The sequence below is a fragment of the Marmota flaviventris genome, chromosome 8 (assembly GCF_047511675.1).
Source record: "Marmota flaviventris isolate mMarFla1 chromosome 8, mMarFla1.hap1, whole genome shotgun sequence".
Classification (NCBI taxonomy): Eukaryota; Metazoa; Chordata; class Mammalia; order Rodentia; family Sciuridae; genus Marmota; species Marmota flaviventris.
Window position 1 is genome coordinate 2,010,941 of NC_092505.1, and position 24,203 is coordinate 2,035,143.

The window sequence follows — 24,203 nt, forward strand, 5'->3', positions numbered from 1 at the left end:
GGGTACTCCCTGCACCATGTGTCCCTCAGGGTCCCCGGCCCAGCCGGGGTGGAAGCTGCACCACGAGCCACCACCAGTGGGAAGCTGGTGGCTGCTGAGCCTCCAGCAGCCTGACCAGGGACAGTCTGGGCTGAGCCCATGTTCCATCCCACGTGGTCATCAACACAGGCAACGCTGGGACACCACCTTCCTGCCTCATCCCTGAAGACCTCCCTGAGCAGGCCAGCAGAGCTCGTGCCCACCAGGCAAGGAAACAGGCAGCCACAGGCCCAGGTCCACCCACGCTCACTGAGTCTGAGGTTTCGGATGCCACGCGCGGCCTTCTAGTGCGAAGAGCACAGCAAGACAGACAACGGGCACCTGCCAGCCCACAGGGCACAGGCCTGCCTCATGCCGCCACCCCCAGGCCAGACAGCCGAACTTCAGGCCTCTGACCGTTGTCCTGGCTCAGCCCCGGCTGAAGCCCCTCCGCAGCACTGCGTGCAGCTGAAGCTCCTCCCACGCTGGACAGACCCTGCTGTAGGGGCACATGTGGCCAGCCTGCGCCCTCCAGGGAGGAGAAGCGCTGTGTCTTTAGAAGGCACGAAGGTGCCCAGCATTCTCCTGTGCCCATGGTGCCCAGGGAGGGCTCAGCGGGAACCAGCGTCCACTGCGCTGCAGCCTGCAGAGCTTCCTGGGCCACAGCCGCTGTGCTGCACAGCCCACGGGTGGTATCACGGGGCGGGCGTGACTTCTGTGTTCCTGCTGCTGCGATGTCATAAGGACCCCAACGCGGCCAGTCCTGAGGTCTAACTCCCTGCATGGCAGAAGGGAAACCAAGGCCAGAAGGGCCGGAGCGGGGCTCTGGGGCACAAAGCCCTCCTTTAGTTGCATGTCTGACACGTGAGGATGGGGTTCATGGGGGTAGGGTCCTCTTCACCCCCTCCCCACCCTGGGTTCCCGTGGACACCCCGCACATCCCCAGAGCTGGGGCAGGAACTACCAGTGGCTTCTCCCTGCCAGGAGGGAAGTCACGCTGGGCAGGACCTAGGCCTGGAAGGACCTCCAGGCACTGGCATGACCTCTGGGGCCTAGTGTGACCTCCGAGGCCAGCGCTCAGCAGCTGGAGGTGGATACCCAGCCTACCCTACCCACGTGGCACCTTCCAAGGATGCTGGGGGGGCTTTGAGTGCACCTGAGTGAGTCAAGCCCACCCAAGGTGACCCAAGGACCCAGAACCTGACTATCTGGAGATGGGGCTGTTGCAGAGGTGATCAGGGTGACATGGGCTGGGCCCGGATCCAGTGTGACCGGAGTACTCATGGAGGATGGAGACTGAAGGCACAAGCCAGGGAGAGGAGACCAGCTCTGCCACGCTGCCACCTAGGGCTCCCGGCTCCAGAGCCCTGAGACAAGGAATCCTGGACATAAGCCCTGGTCTGCGGTGCTGCTGCAGCCCTGGTGAGCTCACATGGCCCTCAGACACATGGGCTTCCTCTGTCTTCCTGGATCCCGCTATCCTGAGAACATCCTTCCCCTGCCCCACTATGCCAAAGATGGGGCCCGGCTGCCCCAATGTCCCCTGCCTTCCCAGACACCAGCAGACCTAGCCCCCCTCCCCTACCTCCGAGTCCATCGCCAGGTGCCTGTCTCCCTATCGACCCCTCACCAGTCCTGCTCCCCATGGTTGGTCCCTTCCATCTACTTTCTCAAGAACCAGCCAGCCAGAGGGCCCCTGTGGGTCACCTCCCAGGCATGTCCCTTCTCTGCCAGGACCCCAACCTCAGTCCCTGGTCCAGCTCCCTTTGGCCACCGGTGACGGCCAGGGCCCCGAGACTCTGCTCACGCAAGACCCTGCTGACCTGCTCTGCATGTAGAGGACTGTCTGGCTTTCCTGAGGGGTGGAGGTCCGTCCCTCCGTCCAGAGCCCTCTGGCTCTGCAGACGGCCCTGGAAGAGCCACCAGCTTCCTCCAGCTGCCTCCCACTCACCCTCAGCCATGTCTTGCTCTAGGTGACCTGCTGCCCCTGGGACCTGAGAGTCCAGCGAGGAGGTAGCAGCCCTGAGGCCACTCTGGGGGAGGCGCACCCAACCCCACGACAGCGGCGCCTGGCCCGAGGCTTTACCGAGGCAAGGCTGGCCTCCAGCCTACGTGTGCCGAGGCTTGTCTGCTGCCCACACCTCCACAGGAGGCTGACTGACAGGATAAAGAGCCCTCCGGTTGTCTGTGGTCTTCAGTGATGTACAAGTTCAAGGGCATGACAAAGGAGGACGAGGAAATGACTGGCCCCTTCCCTCTGCCTCAGTCCCTTCCCCGTCCGCCCACCCTCTGCCCATCACTGCCGTGGTCGGAGGCCCTGGGCCAGGAGACGCTGGAGAAGGAGCCCACAGGCAGCACGGTGTGAGGGACAAGGGCAGCAGGGCACTGGGCGCAGCTTCAGGTGTCTCCATCCAGGGCGCAGCATCTGCCCTGCAGGGCCAGGTCTAGGGACCTGAGAGGTGCCACCAACTGGGTGCAGGAGTCAGTCGGCTCCCCATGGTGAGCCCCCCATGCCCTCGGCCCCTGCCTCTCACTGCCACAGCTGTCACCAGGGGCTTCCTGTCACAGCTTGTCTTTGTGCCACGTGACCAAGGCCCAGGGGATGTGGGGGCGGGACACCGTGGCAGCCAAGGAGAGGACAGAAGCCCAGCAGCGGAGAGGGTGCCCCTGGGAGGCTGTGCAGCGCAGGGGGTCACAGATCTGGTGACCATCACTAGCGAGGTCATAATGCGAGCTGTGGCCCACCCGAGCCTCTCCCCAGGGTGCGGCCTGTTCACCAGTCACTCAGCCAGTCTGGAAATCGAGGGCACTTACAAAGCAGGAGCACAACTAGAACTTTAGACCAAACAAACCCAATCTGACTGTGAGGTCTGACGGTCGACTCAGTCCTGGGTGGCGCCCGCGGGAACACCTTGTCTTCAACAAGCCTGGGATAGCGGACGTGCGCGTTGGCCCACCCACCTGCCACACCTGGAACTGGCAGGAGGTCTGGGCCTGGACGGGGAGGGAAATCGCCACTCGCAGAGGGCAGACAGGGCACCCCCGAGGCCAGGGGTCTGCTTCACCAAGTGCCGTGTACACAGGAGACCCCGGGGAGCTGAGAGAGAGGGACACCCCACGTGGAGCTGGAGGCCACCCAAGGTGTCACAGGGACCCAGAGGAGAAGCTTCCTCCCCCCTCAGCAGTTCTCGGTCGCTGACAGCTCTGGACCATGTGGTCATCTGGGCCTTGGCTGCTGGAACCTCTGCTCCACCCCATCAGACCCCACGTGGTCATTTGGGTCCTATGTGGTCACTCAGGGCCCGAGCTGCTGGCAGCTCTCCCCATGTGGTCACTTGAGGTCCTGGTTGGAAGCTCTGCCATCTTCAACACGTGGCTTCCAGCTTGTCCTGCGCACTGCCTTCTGGGCAGGCAGAAAGGGGAAGCTGTGGGTCCAGGCAGAGGAGGACACAGGAGAGGGCCTGTGACACAGCATCAGGGCAGGTGAAGGAGGAGCTCTCTGCATGCTGACGGACATGAGAGCAGACAGAACAAACGGCACCCTGTGCCCGGGCCACATGCGCCTCCCCACAGCTGCCCTGGTCCAGCCACGCCCCTGCTCCCTGAGGCGGGGCCCACTCCCGTCCTGGAACCTGGGTGGCTCAGGGCTCATCCCACAGCAGTGCTGTGGGAGTGGCATCCTGTGACTTCCAGCTGGCCTCCCGACCCACAGCCTCCCTTCTGCCCCCTGGCCTTCAAAGGAGGGCGAGCCCACAGGGGTGAGCCCACAGGGGCGGGCCCGCAGGGGCAGAGACGGACCACCCTACCGAGGTCCCCAGACCAGGCCGGCTGCCAGCAGGCAGATGACCTCAGGAGACCAGAAAACCCACCCAGCTGAGCCCCGCCCCAACTGCAGCCCCTGAAGAAGGGTCTCTAGTCGCCACACTCTGAGGTCAGACTGACGCAGACAAGGCCAAGGCGCCACACACGGATAAAGCTGGAGCCTCCTCAGAACACCCCAAGGTCCCCAAGCTGGACCAGCCAACTCCACAGTTATGTGAAAAACCCACCACGAAAGGGACCGAGCCCACGGAGCCTACTGAATACACCCCTCGAGTCGCCCGCGTCCCAGGGGCCAGCCACCAGGCAGGTGTCCTGGGTCCTTCACATGGAAAGTGGCTGACCACAGCCACTGGGCACCAAGCACACAGGCCGAGAGCAGCAACAGCTCACCCGGGCCTTCTCTGAGCCTCGGGCTTTGCATTTGTTGGATTTAGATATCGATAAAGCCAATAAAATGCAAAACTGACTTAAATCATTACTGGGTTCTGGGAAACTTTTAGCAGTACTTATTTTCCCCACCAAGGGACAGAAAGGTGCAATCCAATCACATTCCTAAACTGCCCTCCAATCCTTGACAGAGCTCTGCTCTCATGGTGACCAGTCGCTGTGGCTGGCCGCTCCAAGCTGCCTGCTGCTGGGGACAAACTCCACCAGGACCATCCCACCCCTGGGTTCTGCGAGTTGAGCCCCAGCCCAGAGCTGAGCCAGGAAGGTGACCCATCTGCTCCTGGAAGGCTGACCTAGGGCAGGTAGGGGCCAGGTCAGGCCAGGGAGATGGCGGTGGGGCCTGCAGGGCCTTGGGGGAGGCTTTCGCTCTCTGAGGGAAAGCAGCCAACCCCCTGGCCCCGCCCTCAGAGTCCCTTCCCTCCCGAGTGGGGCGGGGGCCTCCCAGGGGTCTGAAGCACACAGGAGCAGACCAGAGACCAAGGCCGTGGTTGCAGGTGGATGACCAGGTCCTGGGCACTGCTGGGCAGCTGAGGTCGTGCCGGTGGCTGGCCGGGCACACACTACGGTGCTGTGCACACACTGTGCGCCTGCCGTACGTACACTGGGGCCAAGCTGCAGCGAGGCTTCATCCACCTGTCATCAGAGCTGACTTGACCAATCTCCTGGAAGAACAAGGTCATGGGCGGGCCTGTGTAGCACCTGAACCCCAAACTCCGAGAGTTAAATCCGGGGCAGGGCCATGGATAGCAGTGCCCAGGGCGAGAAGGGAGTGGCTTTGCACCCAGTGAAGAGGAAGCCCTGTGGCTCCGGTCTCACTGGGGACGCTGGGCACTGTTCCAGCAGGCAGGGTCAAGCAAGTCCAGCCTGGCTGCCCGGCAGATGGGCAAGAGCCACACAGCAGCCTAAAGGAGCCACACCAGTGGCCTGGCTCCATTCTGACCCCTCCCCAAAGTGGGTTGCTAAAGCTGCCCAGAGGCCCCAGGGAGGCAAGAAGGGGGCAGGGAGCTCCCCCAGGTCCCCGGGGGGCGGGGCACAGACTGAGCAGGTCGAGGGTTGATCCCGAGGTGTGGGGGCCACTGGCCATCTCCACTCTATAAACCCTGGCAGGAGAGCACAGGGGGATGGGGCTGTGCAGGGACAGTGGACAGGGGTCCTGGTGCCACCAAGCAAGAGGGCAGCTGGTGAAGAACCCCCACGCCACCCCACCTCCCCCAATCCTCAAGCTCCAAACTCTTCAGTGGCCTCCACAGTGTCTTGCTGGTTCCCAGGCCTGAGTGGAGGGGGTGCTGGGGTGGGCAGAGGCTGTGCACAGCTCCAGGGCCTGGTGACTGCACAACGGGCCTGTGGCCAGCCTCTGGGCCTGCGGGCGTGGCAGCCTGCTCACACAGGTGCCGCCAAGTGCAGCAGAAGAGTGCTCTGTGGCGGGGCAGTCGCGGTGCTGCACGCCCATGTCTATGCACACGACACGTGCATGCAACATGTGCCCCTGCAAGATGCCCGCGTGCACACCCACACACCCACCGGGTGTGCACACGTGAGGTGGTCACAGCCAGCTGACTTGGACATGGGAAACTGGGCTACGGTAGTGAGAGTCCACCCTCAGGCCTGCAGCAGTGCCCGTTGCAGATGACTGCCTCAGGCTCAACACGCGGGCTCATGTTTCTCAGGCATGGTCCTATTCCATGCCTACAAGGCCACACGGCAGATGGAGTGCAGGTCCCCTGGAACATGGACAGCTTGTCACTCCCCCATCTGGGCAGACGTAAGGCTGATGGACCGCAAGTCCACAGCACTTCCTCGTCCCCTCGGAGGTCAGAAGTGGCAGGGCAGGGGGCTGGGCTGCAGCTCAGTGGCAGAGCGCTTGCCTAGCACGTGTGAGGCACTGAGTTCGGTCCTCGGCACCACGTACAAACAGATGAACAAAAAAGTAATTTAAAAACAGAAGTGGCGGGGCAGAACCCCCACCACGTGGGGAGAGGAATGGACGCGGCCCTGGGTGGTCTTGGGGAAGAAGGCGCGGCCATCCTGATGCTCCTCCTCCGGGCCCCAGGCCCTACCCCAGGTGCTCCCAGGACGGTGAGAGGGTCCTGAGGGCGGCCCCAGGCACCTGGGATGGCAGGCACAACAGGTTCTCAGACGAGAACAGCAGGCCTCAGGAGGGACACAGCCCTTTTCAGAGACAGAAATGTCGCCACATTCACCCTGAACAGGCATCATGACCCACAGCTTTAAAATGAATTAAACTAAGTGGGTTTCTGGATGGCCCTCTGCCGCCTCTGGATGCCCCTCAAGAGCGAGGGACACAGTTGCAGGAGCCCCTGTGGTAGCGACTGGGGAAGGCCAGGCTCCCACTGGAGTTACCTGTCTGGACATAAGTTCAGAAAGATCTCAGCTACAAAAATGCTCTACCTATAGACGTCTCTAAACACCTGACCAGGCCAGCAACGCGTAAGGCTCCATGCGCAGTGTGGCCACACCTGCGATCCCAGCACCTCGGGCGGCTGAGGCAAGATGGTCACAAGTTTGAGGCCAGCCTCAGCAACTTAGCAAGACCCTCAGCAACTTAGTGAGACTCTATGTCAAAATAAGAAATCAACAGCGAGGGCTGGGGATGTGGCTCAGTGGAGAAGCACTCCGGGCCCGATCCCCAGCACCAGAAACCAGAACGCAACGTTAAGGGGAAGCGCGGCGGAGGCTGTGCCCCGAGACGCAGGGCAAGGGCCTCTTCTTTGGGGTTGTTGAGAAGGCGTGTGGTGCTCTGGGGTCTCCCCAGTGCGACCAGCTGCTTTCCCACTTCCTCCCGCCACCTTTGTCCCACACTGGGGACCAGGAAGAGCTGTGCTGATGCAGAGCTCCCACCCTGCACCCCATCCCAGGTGCACCGACCCCCTCCTGGCACCATGGACGTCGAGCTCTGGGAGGGAGTTGTGAGGCCAACGGGAGAGAGGGATCATGGCTCTCCCGCTGCGGTCCCCAGGGACCGCAGCTTTGGTGCAGATGGACACTGTGGGAGGCCACCTATGCCTGCCACACAGTGCCAAACCCATCCCTCTGCTCCCCTTGCCCACGTGAGCTTCTCCAGGGAAAGCGACCATCTCCGGGTCTACAGAGCCCTGTGGACCCCACTGCAACCCTCTCTCCCCGACACGGGGCTGGTCTAGAAGCAGCTCGGCACCTGCGTCCCTCGCCCTCTCCTTCAACAGACTGGCCTGTGTTCTCCTCTCTCTGGCTCCCCCCGAAGTCCCAAGAGTTCAAACTAAACTGAAGTTCTGTCCACAACTCCCACTGGTAATTCAACCCACAGAGGCCAGGGCTGAGGTCCCCATGGGAGAGGTGCCCCCCGCCCCTGACCATGCCACCTGCCTTGGCTGCCAGAAAAGGCACATCATCTTGGAGCTGGGGAATGCACCTGGCTCTCTGTGCTTTGGGGACCTTCCTGTCTCCCACTCTGTGCTGCTCAGGCCTGGCCCACGCTGTTCCCTCCTGGTGTGCTGCTGCCTGCCCCTCCCCAGTGTGGCAGGGACGCTGGGCTGCGGCCACAGGCTCCGTACCTGTCCTTTATCTTCCTCGGCTCCTTTAGCTCTGGGTGCCTGACCACCAGGGCACACGGCTGGAGGAACTTGTGGCCTCCTGCCCAACAGCAGCACAACAGGACTCAGCCAGCAGGATACAAGGACAGCCCAGGGACCACTCGGCCACGTCCCATGAAAATAGCCATGCTGCCAAGTGGGTGACCTATCAGGGCCAGCCGTGGGGCCATTCCTTCCCACTTGGCCAGGGCGGGACAAGGCTGTGGAGGCCTGTGTGATGGGGACCTGGCACACAGCAAGGAGCTCTGGGACACCGGCCTGACCCCTGGGGACCCAGAAGCTTGCGGTGCTCGTGTGGCTCCTGAGGGTGCAGCCTCAAGCAGCCCCCTGGCCTGGCAGCGTCGTGCCCCCCGCCTCCAGGAGGAAGGAAGTCGGAGGACACAGTAGGGCCCACGCCCGCCACCGCAGCCCCCTGCAGCCCCCACTCCTGACTGTGAACCTCGTTCTCCTGACCTTGCCAAGTCCCCTGCCCCCTCTGCCAAATGTAGAAACCACCTCCTGTCTCTGAGCCAACAGGGCGGCCCTGGGCAGCCGGCCTCGCCCAGCAGGGCTGGCTCCAGGAGGGACTGGACCCCCCCCCCCGAAAAGTGGGAAGTCGGGAGCGGGAGGGGGAGGGGCAGAGCGTACAGCACTGGTGTAGGACAGAGCTTCTGTGACATGGGACATGGAAGCCGGCTCCACTGCAGAGGGCTGGGGGCTGCGAGAGTGACCTGCTGCCACCTGGGGAGGAAGACAGCGTCCACCTTCCCCGTCCACGCTGAGGCAGAGCTCAGGGCACAGAACCAGGACTGGTCCCCGGCAAAGGCTAGCTCTGAATCGGAGGGAGGGCAGGAGGCGGGCCGCCACTCACTGCCCCCAGGGCCCGCCTCACGTGCAGACCACCAAGCCTGGCCGGGGAGAGGCCCTGATTCACATGCTGGGTGGGCGGCCCCCAGGAAGGACATCGAATTCCACACTCCACGCCCGGCAGCGTGACCACCGTCATCCGCGTCACCTGACTCAGCGCATGAGCGCCACATGGTGAGCCTCGAGAGCACCTCCGGGGACACCCGCAGACCACAGCAGCTGCTACAACCATCTCCCCAGTGCGCAGCGGACAGTGACCACGTGGGGGCTGGTGCCCCTGCTGCAGTCCCCTTCCTATCCTGTGAGGGGACAGGTCAAGGCCACTCTTGGGAACAGGGCTGTCAGACTCAGGCTCTTCCTGACATCAGGTCCAGCAGCCAACTTGGGCTCAGGCTCTCTGTCCCCACAAAGCCAAGCCGCCGGGGAGGCCCTTCAGGGCACGGGGAGGACAGAGGCCCACGAGCCCAGGCTGCGAAGGTCCCGCGCACCACAGACAGCTGCTGGCAGCACCCGCTGACCCTGAGGCTGCCTCAGGTGCCCTCGACTCTTCAAACAACCTACCTCGGAAAGACCAGGCTCCAGAGAAAGGGCTGAGGAACGGGAGAGACGTGGCCACCGGGGAGGTGTCTCCCTGCTGTCCCCGGGCTCCGAGGCAAGTGCCCTCCAGCCCCCAGCCCACGGAAGGCAGCCTGAGGAGACCGGGGCTGGGGTCCCAGGCGGCCGTGGCAGTAGGGATGCCCAGGAGAGGGAGGCTGGGAACCCACAGCACGGCCTCCAGCACACACGTGGCCACCGAGAGCCAGCCACGGGAGTTACTGACACACAGACACCCCTCCCTGTGCTGGGCGAGAAAGGCACACGGACATTCCATTACAAGATACTGTCCCCAGCAAGACCGAAGGGGGTCTCCTGACGATGGCCTCGGGCAGGAGCAGGTTAGGGCACACTTCTGCTCTTCTCGTTTTTGTCATGAAATGGGCGTCACTTATATGATGATAAATGTCATCAGAACCCAAAAGACATCCTTGAAGTCAACAGCGTCCAAAGTCATTTCCGGAAGACAGAGGTGGAAATGTTTGATAGCATCTGCTCTCCGCCCTCTTGGAACTGGGCACAGAACCCAGGGTCTCGAGCACGCTGGGCAAACACCCCACCTGGGCTATACCCGAGCCCAACGACACCCTGGAGGTCACTGTATCTGCCCCGTCCCAGATCAGCAGAGCTGCCCCACAGAGCCCCAGGGCCGTTCTTCCATCTGTGTCTGGAAGAACACGTCTACACCGACGCCTGTGCTCAGGATAGATGTGCAGAGGCCCGGAGATGGGCTTCCCACTGCCCGCAGCAGCCACGTCACCAGCACTTCAGGGACACCAGTACCAAGGGGGAGACCCCACAGGGTTTTCTCAGGACTCTGACATTAGAGCAACCAGTATCTGAGCATCCCCAAATCTGGTTGATTTATAAACTGTGCAGAATTTGGACCTGGGACAAATAAAAATGTAATCTCATAATTTTTCTGCTGCTTTTCCCTAGACCCTTTTCTTCCCACAAAAATCTGGCTGAAATAAACTCCATCAGCAGCAGGGACAGTCTGGAGTTTTAGACTCTCCATTGCTTTGCTTCATCCTGCCCCACTGCTGGAGTAGGCTACTGTATTCCATTCTCCTCACTAAATTCACTTTGAATACCCTTTGTTTTCTATCAAAACCACAAAGAACGCAAAGTATGAAGATAAAAATTATGGAGTCTCAAAAAACACCCAAAGTTCCAGAAAATTTAACATCCATTCATCTTTTGTGAAAAAAGATGATGCACTTGAGGATGTGGTCCAGCAAAACAAGAGAGAATCAAATGAAGAGGAAGGCATGGGATTTAAGAAAAAGAATGAATAACCAATCCTGCCATGAAAAGAAACCCAGGAAGACAGTTGTATGGACGGCCTGGAAAGAATCCGGTCAGATTCACACGAAGTCAGAGAAACACTGTCAAAAAGAAAATGAATTTGTTCAAGAAAAAAGATGAAGCTGACTAAGGGACTTGGAGTTTGGGGTATTGAAAGTGAGTATGTTTCTTTTCTCAAAAATGAAGAGACAAGGAATTAAGATTTTCAAGTAATAAAAAGTGCTTGGTGATCACAGTCACATGGGGTAGGACTTCCACATCTGCTTCACCAGGTGCTCAGGCCCCCCCTCCTTCAAGCAGCACAGACTTGACGGCTTGGGATCACGTGGCCTTCCCGGTGGCTTCTGCAGTAACTAAGTTTTAGAACGAATGTGATGCTGTTGTGGGTTTTTGATACTTTAGATCAACCCTTGGAAGCAGCTGGAACTTGATTATGATACCAAACAGAATACAAATGCCACCACCCCACATTACTTCACGTAGCAGAGGCCAGGAGAGTCTTGTCTAAAGTCGATGTAACAAAAAAGCCAAAGTTTAAGAACATAAAAATTTTAAAGGAACCCAGAAAACATCTAAGAGTGACTCCATGACCAGAAACCTTGAGGTGGCAGGTGCATAAATCAAACAGACGCCTGACGAGTGTGAGGAGTCACTAGGCACTGTTTACACAGGTGAGGGTTCATCTCTTAGTCACTGAAAACTTAGAAATCCAGGACAGCTCCTGCACGGGGCAGATGCTCAGCAAATATCTGTGAGGACTGAGTTAAACCAACAAATCGCATGACAGCGACACCCACACACTCCCAAAGCTGAGGCCAGGAGTGGGGGCCAGAGCCCCCCCACTCTGCAGCTGGCTGGCTCAGAACCAGGGCAGCCACTAGCCGCAACGATAAAACGTCAAAACACCTTGACACAAAGTCGATGCGGATCAAGAACCTGTGTCCTATGTGACGATGACAAACAGCTCCTTTTGCAACTTGGTAAAGAACGATCTAGAGAAGGTCACTTCTCAGTGTCCCAGGCCCAGCGGGCCCCGCACACCTGCTGCCGTCTGTTCCACCTGGCACCAGGAGCGGGTGTCCACTGAGAGCCCGGCCAGGGTGCTTGAGCCAGGGTTTCTGACCCATTTCTGTCTCGGCACATGATGGGACCATTTGAATGCCAGTCTCTCACCTGAAGGTTAAAATAACAAGCTGACCTCTGCCACCAGTGCCACTAGGTGACTGTAAGGACTAACGGGAGCCAGGGCCCCGCATTTCTGTGACACGCAAAGGCATAGCCAGTCCCCCACCCCAGTGACAGGCTTACATCTGAAAGATCCCTTAAGCCAATTACGGAGGTCGCTCAGGTTCTAGCCAGAAACAAAGGTGCTATTTTCCCAACAAATAATAAGTCATTGATCATTTCTGGCATCTGCAAAACTGCATGACTAAGCCCTAATCCCAAGAAATGACTTACTACAAGAGGGTCTCACTGAAACTGAGGACAGGCAACCCCATTCTCCCCATCCTGAAGACAAAAGTCAACGCAGCAAGTAGATTTAGCAAAAAGGTCAATGGCACAAGCCTGATGCCAGAGTTCTCCCTGGTTTGTCCCTAGAGAGTGACCAGCATGCTCTGGACCCCACTTGCCACTCCCACCCAGGGTCAGGTGCCCTTGGTCAGCCCAGCAGTAGGGCCTGGCGTGGACCTACGGAGCAATGGGTTTTACGTCTGCCACTTATCAACTTAAAGCACCGTGATCTTCTGTTCACCACGCACTTCACCAGAGCCTCGGTAAGCGCATGTCCGACAGCAGGCACTGATCACTTTAACAAAGCAGAAGGACCTTCAGGAGACAGCAGATGTGTAGCTAGGCATCTGGGCATTTCTTCCCCATCACAGATGGGGCCTGGGGACCTTGCACCCAAATCTGAAGCAGAGAGCACTGAGGAAAACGTGGTCCACCCCTGAGACCATGCCAGGGCAGAAGGGCTGTGGAGGGGGACCCACGAGGGGCTCTGGGGGTCCTTGCTATCATCCCTGAGGGGCTGGGCACTGTGGCAGATGTCCACCATCCCGCCCCCTACAGGCAGGAGGAGGAGCCTGCTGTGGGAAGACCCGGCCTCAACAAGTGAGCCAGGGGGCAGCCCCTCCCCGTGCTGCCTTGTGGGGCGGGACACCTGGGCTGCTGTGACCACCCTGGCACTGGCAATGCGGCGGCTGGGGAGGAGCCAGTGCTGGAGAGGGCAGGGTCACAGGGAGTGGGGCTCACGGGCGTCCTGTGGGGGCCAGGTGCCCCCCTGCAGCAGCACCCAGGGCGTGCGCCCTTCTCCTTGGCCTACTGCCAAGTTCCCACACGTGGTGGCCCCTCCTGGGACAGGAAGCCCTCCCCACGCCCCACAGCTCCACAGCAGAGGGAGCCCCGGGCTCTGGGCAGGGAGCAGGCCAGCATGGCTTCTCAGCTGGTGACGGCCCAGCCAGGGAACTCTGAGCTGGTGCTGGCGGAGAGGGCCACCGTGTGGCCTGGGACAGCGGCAGCGGAAAGCTCAGCAGTGACCAGGAGGAGCGAGTCTGTGGAGCAGGGAACGGCAATCTCGGCATTTCTTCCAGTCCTGAGCCCGGGGAAGGGCGGGCTCTGGAGGGCCTGGCTGGAGCTGCCGCCCCCAGGCAGACCCAGCAGCCTCAGAGCCTTCTTCAAGCTGGGCCCACCAGGTGGGCAGAGCCGAGCCCGGCAGGCTGGACGCGCACCAAGAGAGGGAACACCGCACATCGGGCGGATGACCGCCGGGTGCACCTGCCACGGGGAGGTGAGCGCCCAGCTCCGACCACGCCCCGTGGGCCAGAGCAGCCGTACTTCACGAGACGCTTCACTCCATCCTGCGCTGGGGCAGGTGACCGGGCCTCCTGTGTCTGACCACACACCTGCCAGAGCCCAGACCACCCTGGCCCTCCCCAGGTGCCATGAGGCAGGTGAGCCCTGGCCACCACACTCCGCCCGCCCAGCTGCTGGGGACAGTCACCAAGTGTCCTGATGCTTGTGACAGAGTGGCCTCCTCCTGGGGTTGGGATCCTCACCAGCCACCATCCTGCCTCACTCACCCTGAGGCTCAAGTCCTTGAAGAGGGGACAAACCCCTCTCCCTGGCGGGCCAGGCTCTTAACTCCGTCTCCACACGGCCCTGTCCAGCTTCCCTTCGGCCAGCACCGCCAGCCCCCGATGACGGTGGTCCTGAGTCCCCGTGGCCCTCGGCACACGGCGCAGGCCTCTCGTCCCCACCTTGCTGCCAGAGAACAGAGGCCCAGGCGCCAACGTCCCATCTGAGCGCAGCCTGGCTGTCTGCCAGGAAGAGCGCGAGCCTCTGTAAAGGGCTCCTGGGTCCAAGGGTCAGTGGGAGGGGAACCCCCACTTGCTGCTCACGCGCAGGCCACTGTGTGGGCCAGCACCCCCAGTGCACCCTGCAGGACACAGAGACCTTCAACGGCGAGAGCAGGCAGAGGCCACAGCTGAGTCTGCAGGTGGGACACTTGTCCTCCTGGGGAAGGCAGCCAGCACTCAGGACCCACAGGACACAGTGACACCTCTCGCCATTTTCAGGGACATCTCGAAGAGAGACGCCTTTGCTGAAAAGGGGACAGTCCTGTAGGCCCTGTGCGGGGCCGGACGCACGCTGCCACCTGGGCCCCCTTCCCTGGCCCTGAGACCCCGGCCACAGCAGGGACCTGTGAGGGGGAGTGGAGCGCCAGTGGTGGGCAGGGGGAGGCCACCGGCCTCGCTTACCAGTAGAGATAGTAGGCCAGGGCCACGGCCAGCAGCCCAGCGCAGACCCCCGAGAAGAGGCAGGTTGAGGACCCGGCCAGCATCCTGCACCTCCTGGGCTTCTCTCAACGGGAGGAGGGAGCCTGGCGGGTGAGTAGGTGTCGGCCTCGGGCCAGAAGGTGAGGGATGCGATCCAAGATGTGCGCTGTGACCAGGCCCGTGCCACGTCTGGCGGGCGCCACAGCTGCCCAGAGCCTGTGCTCAGCAGGAGGAGGGAGCCGGGTGCTCAGAGCCACCCTCCTGGGGAGACGGACTCTGGGGCTGAGCAGTCCAACAGTGACCTGGCGGTCGCAGAGGCTCCCACAGGGACAGCAGGATGCGCTGCAGCAGGACACACGGCACTGGCCTTTCCTCCACCCGCTGCCGTCAAGCCCACTAATCCAGTAAGCAGCTTTCACCCGGAGCCACAGTCAACAGGAGAGTCGCAGGTCACTGGGCCCCGCCCAGCACTGACCCATGTGGCTGGGGACCCAAGAGCCCCATGTGCTCCTACCCCATCTGCCAGGGCTGAGGAAACCCCCAAGTGACCCTGAGCACAGGACAGGGTCCACAGAGGCCACGCCCAGCTCTAGAGGCTGTTCCCCAGGACACCTGTCCCAGGCTCCAGGCAGGGGCTCCGTGTGGACTCCCCGGATTCAGAGCTGGTGGCCTGGCTGGCGAGTGGCGGGTGCCGGAGGTCTGACCCTACAGCTCCAGCCTGAAGCTGACTCTGAAAGGAAGGTGCCCCAGGCAGAGCCAGGAGGCTGGGCTGGGAGAGGCCGGGCTGGGAGACGGACGAGACCCAGGCAAGAACTCTCCTGGAAGACAGCAGCGCCCAGCATGGCTTTTCTCGCAGGGGAACAGCCACATGGGGAGGGCGGGGGAGGCTCCCCTCTGTGTCCTCCACAGCCCTAGACACAGCGGAGCTGCCCAATGGTACTGGACACCAGGGCTCAGGCCTGGTGTGGCCCCACACTGGGGCCGAACAGCAGCCCACACCACCACACAGGGCCTCTGGCAGGGCCCGACACTTCACTCCCATCCTGAGGCTGCTGGCCTTCCTCCCTGGCGATGGGGCTGGGGGCTGTGTGACCTGGGCCTCAGGAGGCATCCGGCCCCACTGAGCCTTCAGGAGGCTCAGCCCAGGCCAACATCTTGACCCCACCTGACTCCATGGAAGCCCAAACTGTCTGCTGAGCCGCTCCGTCCCCAGACTGTGTGAGGCACTGGACGCCTGTCACTTGGGTGGCGTGAGACACTTGAGGAGCCTCTTGCACAGTGGCAGTGGCAAACGCGGAGCAGCTTCTGTGGGCCCGTGTGGCCCTCTGACCATGCTTCAGAACTGCTCCGATGCAAGGTGGCCATTGACAGATTCTGGCATCCCCCTTCCAAAGAGCACTGCTGCCAACCCAGCTCCCCCGGGACACTGAGGGGCAAGACAAAGGTCCACTGGGACGTGTTGCAAGTCCCAGGTGTGCAGCAGAGCCCAGCTCACAGGGCCCCAGGAACGCCATTCCTGCCCCCAGCTCAGCAAGCGTGACCGGCAGCCCACGCCACGAGGGCCTCGTACTTTCCTCCTGCTAGTAAGACCTGGCCGGAGTGTGGCAAGGGCCGCGGAAAAGGCAGGTGGGCGCCCAAGTTGAGCCGTGGCTGGTCCCAGCTGGCTGCGGCAATGCCCAGGGTGGCTCAGAGGCTGCTGTGCTCTGCCCCTGATGCACACACCCCGTCCCAGGGACCCTGAATGGCCACCAAGGGCCACCTTCTACGGGGCCCCTCTCCTCAAGGCAGGGTCCCTTAGGGTTCTAGCTGACAGCGCAAGCAGGGGCCTGAGAAGCCGGGGCCCACGTGGCTGGCCAGCAGGAGCGTCCATCCGACTCAGGTGTAGGGGAGGGACGTTTTTACTGTAAAGCAGAAGTGAACAGTACAGAGAGCACAAAAGGTGAGAATGTGCTTTTAAAACAAGACCAAAGTCAGCTACTGGGAACAGGTATCCCCGGGAAGCTTGTGCACTTCATCCAGATGTTAATGCACCCCAGGGAGAGGAGGTGGGCAAACAGTGGGCAGGCAGGGAAGCTCTTCTGCCCCTGGGGACACCCCCAGCAGAGCTGGTGCTGGGACAAAGCTCAGACCCCCGGCCTGTGCCACAACCTCCAGAAGGCTGAGCAGAGGATGGCTTCTGATGCCCTCAGGGCCCACGAGCCTCGGCCATGTCTGCAGGAGCTATCACAGAGCACTAGGGCCAGGAGCCATCACGGAGCACCAGGGCCAGGAGCCATCACGGAGCACTAGGGCCATGCATGGCAAAGCGGAGACCTGCAAGGGCGCAAGGAGCTCATGGGCCTCCAGGTGTGACACCTTCTGGGACGCTCAGGCTCCCACTGGAGCCTCCCTCTGCCAGAGACATCCCAGTGCATCAGGAGGCAACCAGGGCCTCCAGCTATCCACCAACACGGCTTTGTCCAAGGCCATTTGCTGGGAGAGGATATGAGGACAGCAAGGGTGAGATTCCACCACTGGACACTTTCTTCCAGGGGTGCTGCTCCTTCGGCCCCCTGAAGGTCCCGGAGAGATAGCTTCAGATGCACCCACGGGGAAATGCACGCCCCAGGTGGGAACACCATGCCCACGGCTTCTCCAGCAGGTCAGGAAACCATCGGGGAGACCATCCATCATGATCCAGCCACCTAGTTCCGGCGGGGCACGGGGGATCACCCTGAGCATCCTGGAGCTGGCTAAGGCTAATCCCCAGGTGGTCAGGCCGCTGACCGAGGGGCCTGGCTCCGGCAGAGCCATGAGCAATCTCCTGGGGGAGGCTCCTGCCCCTGCAGAGAGCTGCGGCAGCACAGGTCAGCCTCACCGCCACACCCGCCCCTCATGAGGACAGGCCAGCAAGGCCTGGAGTGGAAGGACCCTCCACAGTGCTGGTGGGAATGCGGACAGACACAGCCGCTGTGGAAAACGGGTGGCTCCTAAAGAGTCTGGAACCACACCTTCTGGGTCCAGCACCACCTCTGGGCACCACCTCTGGGCACCTCCACAGGAAGTGGGCTGAGCGTGTGAGAGCCGCCCACTCACCCCGCGCTGTCCACCACGGCGGAGACGGCAGTCCTCCCACACACACGCACAGCCTGGGGCCACGTGGTGGCTGTGCACACAGGGCCATCCGTCCATCAGTTACTTCCTTAATTCTTAAAAACTGCTTGGAACCTCTCTCCAGGCCAGAAGCAGAACCCAAACAACCCTGGGCCCTCTGTCCCCACTCGGCGGGAGTGTGGCGAAGGCCACGCTCTGTCCTGCTGTCCAAGCCAGGAGCATTCCGAAGCTGGGTCTCGTGGGCATACAGATTCTGCCCAGGTGCCCTGGCACAGATGAACTCCTCTACTGAATCCTGGCCTTCCACGGACATCTGAGCAAGGCGCGGTACCAGCAGGAAGTGAGGGTCCCCAAACTGGAGTCAGCTCACTTCCTACTTCTACACGACCACTCAGGGTTCATTCCCCCCGTTTCTTTTTTCAGGTTAAAAAAGAAGAGAAAAATAGTTTAACAAACTACACAAGGAAATGTCACAGGAACCAGGCATGATGGCGCACACTTATAATCCCAGAGCGTAGGAGGCTGAGGCAGGAGGACTGCGAGTTCAAAGCCAGCCTCAGCAACTTAGTGAGGCCCTGCCTCAAAATAAAAAGGGCTGGGATGTGGCTTAGTGGTAGGTCAGCCCTGGGTTCAATCCTCATCATCCTTACCCAAAAATAACGCATAGGAATACGTCTACAGATCATCTTCCTGCATCTGAAAAACTAACGACTTATACACAACTTCTGAAAGAGAAGAACAGGAGCACATGGGCACAATCTCTTGGGGTCTCCTCAGGGCACGACATAGAACAGCGAGTTCATGAGGCATCGGGAAACCCTTCTTTTGGTAATCTCATGAAATGTCCACGCTCCCCTTATGCAGTGAGCTGAGAGAGACTCCAAGTGTCACTGACTCCCCCTGGTTAGTAGTAAGCGGTCCCTGAGCCAGGCCTGGGGGCACAACCATGGGAACACATGGATGCCACACGCGTCACGGAGCTCTGTTGGTTCTCTCATTGACACCCGTTCAGTGCCCCGCGCCCAGGACTGGCCACAACCACCAGGCCTGGACCAGCCCTGGGCTTCGTGAGCGGCAGGCCAGTCTCAGTCCAAGTCTCAGCCCCCACGCCTCTGGCCTATGCCACCCGCGTAGACAGGGAGGAAAGCACACAGGCATCAGAGAGACCAGGCGGGGGGCAGGAGGCAAAGCCAGGGAGGGGACGGGTGGGGGCGCCATGAGGGGCACGTGGCCCCGCCTCCAGAGCGCGGCCTCCCCTGGCCCCCAGCCCGACCCCATCTGCACCTCCAGGGAAGGTGAAGGCAGGCCGCCCCAGCTCTGGTTCAGATGGTGCAGCCCAGGTGCCAGGCCCCTGGTCCCCTTGGCCTGCCATCAGCCCCTGCTCCGCTCTGCCACCCAGCCCAGGGACGAACACACTCCTTGCCTTCCTCACCCCACCCAGCCTTCCCCCTCGAGGTTCCACGCCATCAAGAAGCTGGGTGCAGAGGTCCCCGAGTGGCCGTGAGGGCCGCACGGCCAACACTCCACTGAACAAGTCTCCCTGTCCCACGGAGGCACAGAAGAGTGTGGCCTCTGAGGCCACCCTGCCAGGAGCCTTCTCAGTTAGTGACCAAAGCTCTCCCCTGCTGGAACCCCGGCCAACTCAAATAGCCCTGCCAGGAGCCCAGACCACCGCAGACCAGGGGCCCGGGTGTCCAAGCTCCCCCGCCGGCCGCCCGTGGCTCTACCCCAGCAGCCCGAGAGTCACTTCCGTGCCCAGGAGTGTTCCAGGGCCGGCAGCCGGGTGGCTCGACTTCTCCCAGCACCGAGGGTGAACTACAGGTGAACCACACTGTCCACCTGCCTGGGAGATGTCCGGGTCTCAAGAAATGGGCTGAACAGGATGGGAAACAGCGGCTGCAGGTTCCCAGGGCGGGAGAAGGTCCCAAGTCACCTCCGCCCCCGGGAAGCCCACGTGTCACATGCAGCCCATGCAGCTCCTTGGGGGTTGCCCCCACCAGCCTGTTGACCACATCCGAAGCCCAGACACCAGGGCAAGGGCCCAGGGGCAAGGAGAGGCGCCCCCAGGCTCAGGGCATGTATCCACCACCTGGCTGGCACAGAGCCCTGGGCGCCCTCCTTCAGGTGCTTCTGTGGGACTCACTACGGAATGGCAGGCATCGGAGAAGCAGCGGGCAGCTGGGGCCCTGGATGCCCACTCGGCTCTCCCCAGTGCTGCAGGGACCAGCCTCAGGCACAGGACAGAGGTGGCCACGGGAAGCAACTGTGCCCTCTGGCCAGGAGGTACCCCCTCCTCAACCCAACCTGCCCTCACCCAGAACGTGCAGCTAAGGACAGCCCCACCCATAAACAGGCTCACTGTGCCACTGTGTCACTGCGGTGACACAGACAGCGGCAAAGGCTCAGGAGGAGGCTGGCGGGACCTCAGGGGCCAGCGGGTAACCATCCTTCCTACCTGGAGAGCAGGTTACTACGCAAACCAAACAAGGAACAAACAGCCAGAGAAGCAAACAGAATCCGGTCAGCATCCCGAGGCCCACGGGGAGCTTCCTCTGCCCGCGGCCCTCTGCGTGCCTCACCGTGACCCCGCAGCGCTTGCCAAAGGCGGGTGCAGAGGCCAGGTCCAGTCTCCCACAGGAAGGGCCCCCTCTGCAGTGGGCTCTGGTGTAAGATGGGGTCCACTTGCGGGACCTGATGCCCTCGGGCAGCAGGCACAGGGCTGCCAAGTCCGCTCTGCCAGCAAGCCAGGGGTCTGGGTGGGCAGAGGCCACTGTCCCGCAGGGGACAATGGGGAAGTGGTGCACACAGCCTCAAGAGCCTGCAGGAGCCGGCAGGTGGGTGTTGGCAGGGCAGTGCAGGCCGGGGATGGGGCAGCTCGGTGCACCTGTGCAGCAGGGTCCCTTCCCAGCAGCGCCAACATGAGCAAGGAGAAGGCACTGGATGCAGCAGGGTGGCACACTCTGAGGCCCGCTCATGCTGGACACAGGCTAGCACTAAGTATGACTGCACACCGTGGCATCATGTGACTCTGTGACTTGATTTCCCCACTGGGTGCTGTGACAGAGTCGTCTGTTGGGTCCTTATGACCCACGTGAGCAGATCATGGAGCATGCTGCCAGGTGAACCTGGCTCATCGCCAGCAGGCTGCGTGGCCTTGGGGAGGATGCTGAACTTCTCTGGGCCTCCATTCCCTTATTTGTAGAATGGGGGTAATTAGTTCCTACACGTTTTGTCCTTAAAGAAACTGTGGAGAGTAAAACACCTGTCCCTGAGGGCCCCTCTCTGTTCCTGAAAACCTCGCCAAGTTAGGAGAACAAGCAGGCTGCAGACTAGATGTGTACTATCTCGCAGGACGCAGCCCTTCTCTGCACACGGGGATCTGGCAGGTGTGTGATCTGAGAAGGCTACTTCCCTGCATGTATTCAGGGACCTTGCTCCTCGGGATGCTGGTCAGACAGGCAGGCTATTGCTGGTGATGTCACTGCCCCTGCAGTGTGAGATGAAACCCCTCTCTGCATGGGGACAGGCACGCAGCCCAGGGCACTGTGGAGAGGATGCGTGTTGCCTGTCCACCTGGCCACCATTGGCCTGAGTGCTGCGAGGGCAGGCAGCCCCACTGGCCAGAGGCCCCTGGGCTCCTCTCAGAGAAGACTCCCACCTCTTACATGCCTCCTCCGAGAAGCCTGAGTCCTGCATGCTGCTCCGGGCACTTTCTCTGGCCTTTGCATAACCCACCTGCTGCCCAGGCAGGAGAGGACAGTACATCCTGGGCTCCAAGGCTTACCGGAGCGAGGCACGCTGAGCTGGGCTGGGCGGCCGTCCTTCGTTCTTGTGAATCAGCTGCGAGACCTTCACTGTGTGGATGCAGCAAGGTGTGCGGGACCACACTCGCTCTGAGGACCCCTGGGCCTGCCACACCCCTGCCTGCCACATCCTCCACACATGTCCCAACACGCTCGTGAGGTAAGACAAGGACACAAGGGACAGCCCGGTCAAAGTGCATGTTCAAGGCATCGTCATTTAGTCCTCGAAGGAGTCAAACCAAGCAAGACACGGTGGCCACGGCTGTCATCCCAGCTACCTGGAGGCTGGGGGAGGGGACCGCAAGTTCAAGACCAGCCCGGGCAACTTGGCAAGACCCTGTCTCCAAATTAAAAACTACAGAGGGCTGGGGATGTGGCCCAGTGGTTGAGCACCCTGGTTCAATCCCCAGTGCCAAAAAACAAAAATAGAAAAAGTGACACTCCTAATGACTTTCTAGTGGCTCTTCCCCTTGAGAGAAGCACGTTTGCTGCTGCGGAACCCTGCCCCACACCCACATGCAGGGCAGAGCGGAACTCCTGGTGCCTTTCTCAGGTCGGAACCCTCACCTGGGCACCTGCTGGCTTGCTGGCATCAGGATGTAAACTGGCAGAGGATGTGCCCGCAGCTGGCAGAGGTGGGAACCAGCGTGGCATGCCGGTAGGGTGACAGAGTTACTCAGATGATCACTCACGTTGCCCAAGGGACACTTGGACCATTGCCAAGAGGAGTAAAAAGACCTTTTTTAAAAACTTTACAGAAAAAGGTTGGGACAGGAAGGAAGGAAGGAAGGGAGGGAGGGAGGAAGGAAGGAAGGGAGGGAAGGAGAGAGGGAGGGAGGAAGGAAGGAAGGAAGGAAGGATAGAAGGAGGGAAGGAAGGGAGGGAAGGAGGGAAGGAAGGAAGGAAGGAAGGATAGAAGGAGGGAAGGAAGGGAGGGAAGGAGGGAGGGAAGGAGGGAGGGAAGGAGGGAAGGAAGGAAGGAAGGAAGGAAGGAAGGATAGAAGGAGGGAAGGAAGGGAGAGAAGGAGGGAGGGAAGGAGGGAAGGAAGGAAGGAAGGAAGGAAGGAAGGAAGGATAGAAGGAGGGAAGGAAGGGAGAGAAGGAGGGAGGGAAGGAGGGAGGGAAGGAGGGAAGGAAGGAAGGAAGGAAGGATAGAAGGAGGGAAGGAAGGGAGAGAAGGAGGGAGGGAAGGAGGGAGGGAAGGAGGGAAGGAAGGAAGGAAGGAAGGAAGGAAGGAAGGATAGAAGGAGGGAAGGAAGGGAGAGAAGGAGGGAGGGAAGGAGGAGGGAAGGAGGGAAGGAAGGAAGGAAGGAAGGAAGGAAGGAAGGAAGGAAGGAAGGATAGAAGGAGGGAAGGAAGGAAGGAAGGAAGGAAGGAAGGAAGGAAGGATAGAAGGAGGGAAGGAAGGGAGGGAAGGAGGGAGGGAAGGAGGGAAGGAAGGAGGGAAGGAAGGAAGGATAGAAGGAGGGAAGGAAGGGAGGGAAGGAGGGAGGGAAGGAGGGAGGGAAGGAGGGAAGGAAGGAATTTTAAGAACCAAAACCAACTTGCCAGCACCTTAGAAGGCCTCTCCCTCCCGGGTGGGGCAGTCTTCAGGCCCTTTAACCACAGTGTGATTAAGGGGAAAACCCGGCTCTACGCCCCACCCCAGTCCCCATCCTGCGCCGGCCGGGCTAGCTGTTTGCAGGCTCACCAGTGCAGGGGGATGGACCAGGGCACTGCCCAGGCTCCGGCCGTCCTCAGTGCAGCAGTGAAAAGTGACCCTCTCCACCAAGTCTTGGGGAGCAGAAAGGACACCCCAAGAATCTGTGCACCCACATCATGAGCAGCCACGCCCCCCAAGGGCAGAGCACTGGGCTCTGTGCTCGGAGCCTCGGGCGAGGAAGTCTAAAGCACTTCACTTCCCGAGTTAGCAGCCTTGTCTTACAGCCTTCAAAAGACAAGGGACCGCCTCACGCCTGCCTGGTCTAGGTCTGGCACTCACCTTAAAAACCGCCCCCACCAGCCCCCGTGGCGGCTCTCGGGCCACAGCTGACCAGCAGCAACCCCTTACCTGCCCGAGGTGGGCATGATGGTAACACTGAGACAGCTGGCCAAAGAGGACTGAGCTGCCCTGGCTCCCACAGCTGCCCACAGCCCGACGGCGCCATGCCAGGGTCTCCCTGGCTATCCCTGCCCAGTCGTCCCAGAACCCTGGTAGAAGTAAGTCTAAAATCCTTTATTTTTTAAAATGAGCATGCATCATCATTACGATCTTCAAATAGATAATGAACATAAAAGACACACGGAGAGATGATTTCCAGTAAAAGTTGCAGAGCCAAGAGGAGGTGAGAGGCAGCCACAACTGGACAGGTGGCCTGGGAGGGGACGCACCGCTGGCTGGGACAGCCATGTGCAACGGGCCCAGGGAGTCTCAGTGGTGAGCAAGGCCCTTCCTGAGACTCCTGCTATGAAGACTCCTAGTAGAAACCAAGTGTTCTGGAAACCAACCTAGAACCTTCCAGAGAAAGCCAATATTAAATTTTAAAATAATCTGGTTTAGTAGCCAGGAGCCAAGGACAAAAAACAGCACCAATAGCAGTGGGGAGCCGCCCCCCACTGGGGGTGAAGGCTGGGCAGGAAGGAGGCCCTTGGCAAAGGCCTCCGTCCCCTCCTGCTCTCCAGGCTGGTCAGATGAGTGGCCTCAATGTGCTCCGTGCCTCCCTGAAGGCACCAGGTCACCTACTTCCCCAAGGTCACCTACTAAACATACAGGGCTTAAGAGGGGGGCAGGGCTGGCAGAGGCCCTGACACAGAGGACGGAGGGCGTGGGAAGGCAGGGCCCAGCAAGGGTGCTGCCCCGCTGCCCCAGGACGGGGCGGCGTGCAGAGGAGGGGGCACGGAGGGTCTCGACAGCTGTTGTGAACGTA

The 24,203-nt window shown here is 60.9% G+C and overlaps 1 protein-coding gene across 3 annotated transcripts in view; it reads right to left on the reverse strand.

The window, feature by feature from the left end:
* Positions 1 to 24,203, reverse strand: part of Agpat3 (1-acylglycerol-3-phosphate O-acyltransferase 3) — a 77,959-nt gene that overhangs the window by 24,113 nt on the left and 29,643 nt on the right. Inside the window, exon 1 of one of the 3 annotated variants that reach the window (XM_071614996.1) lies at positions 7,839 to 7,946. The exons of the other annotated variants lie outside the window; for them this stretch is intronic. The gene's annotated coding sequence lies outside the window, so the exon portion shown is untranslated. Of the gene's footprint in view, positions 1 to 7,838; positions 7,947 to 24,203 lie in introns of those variants that run through there. 3 annotated transcript variants of the gene reach the window in all.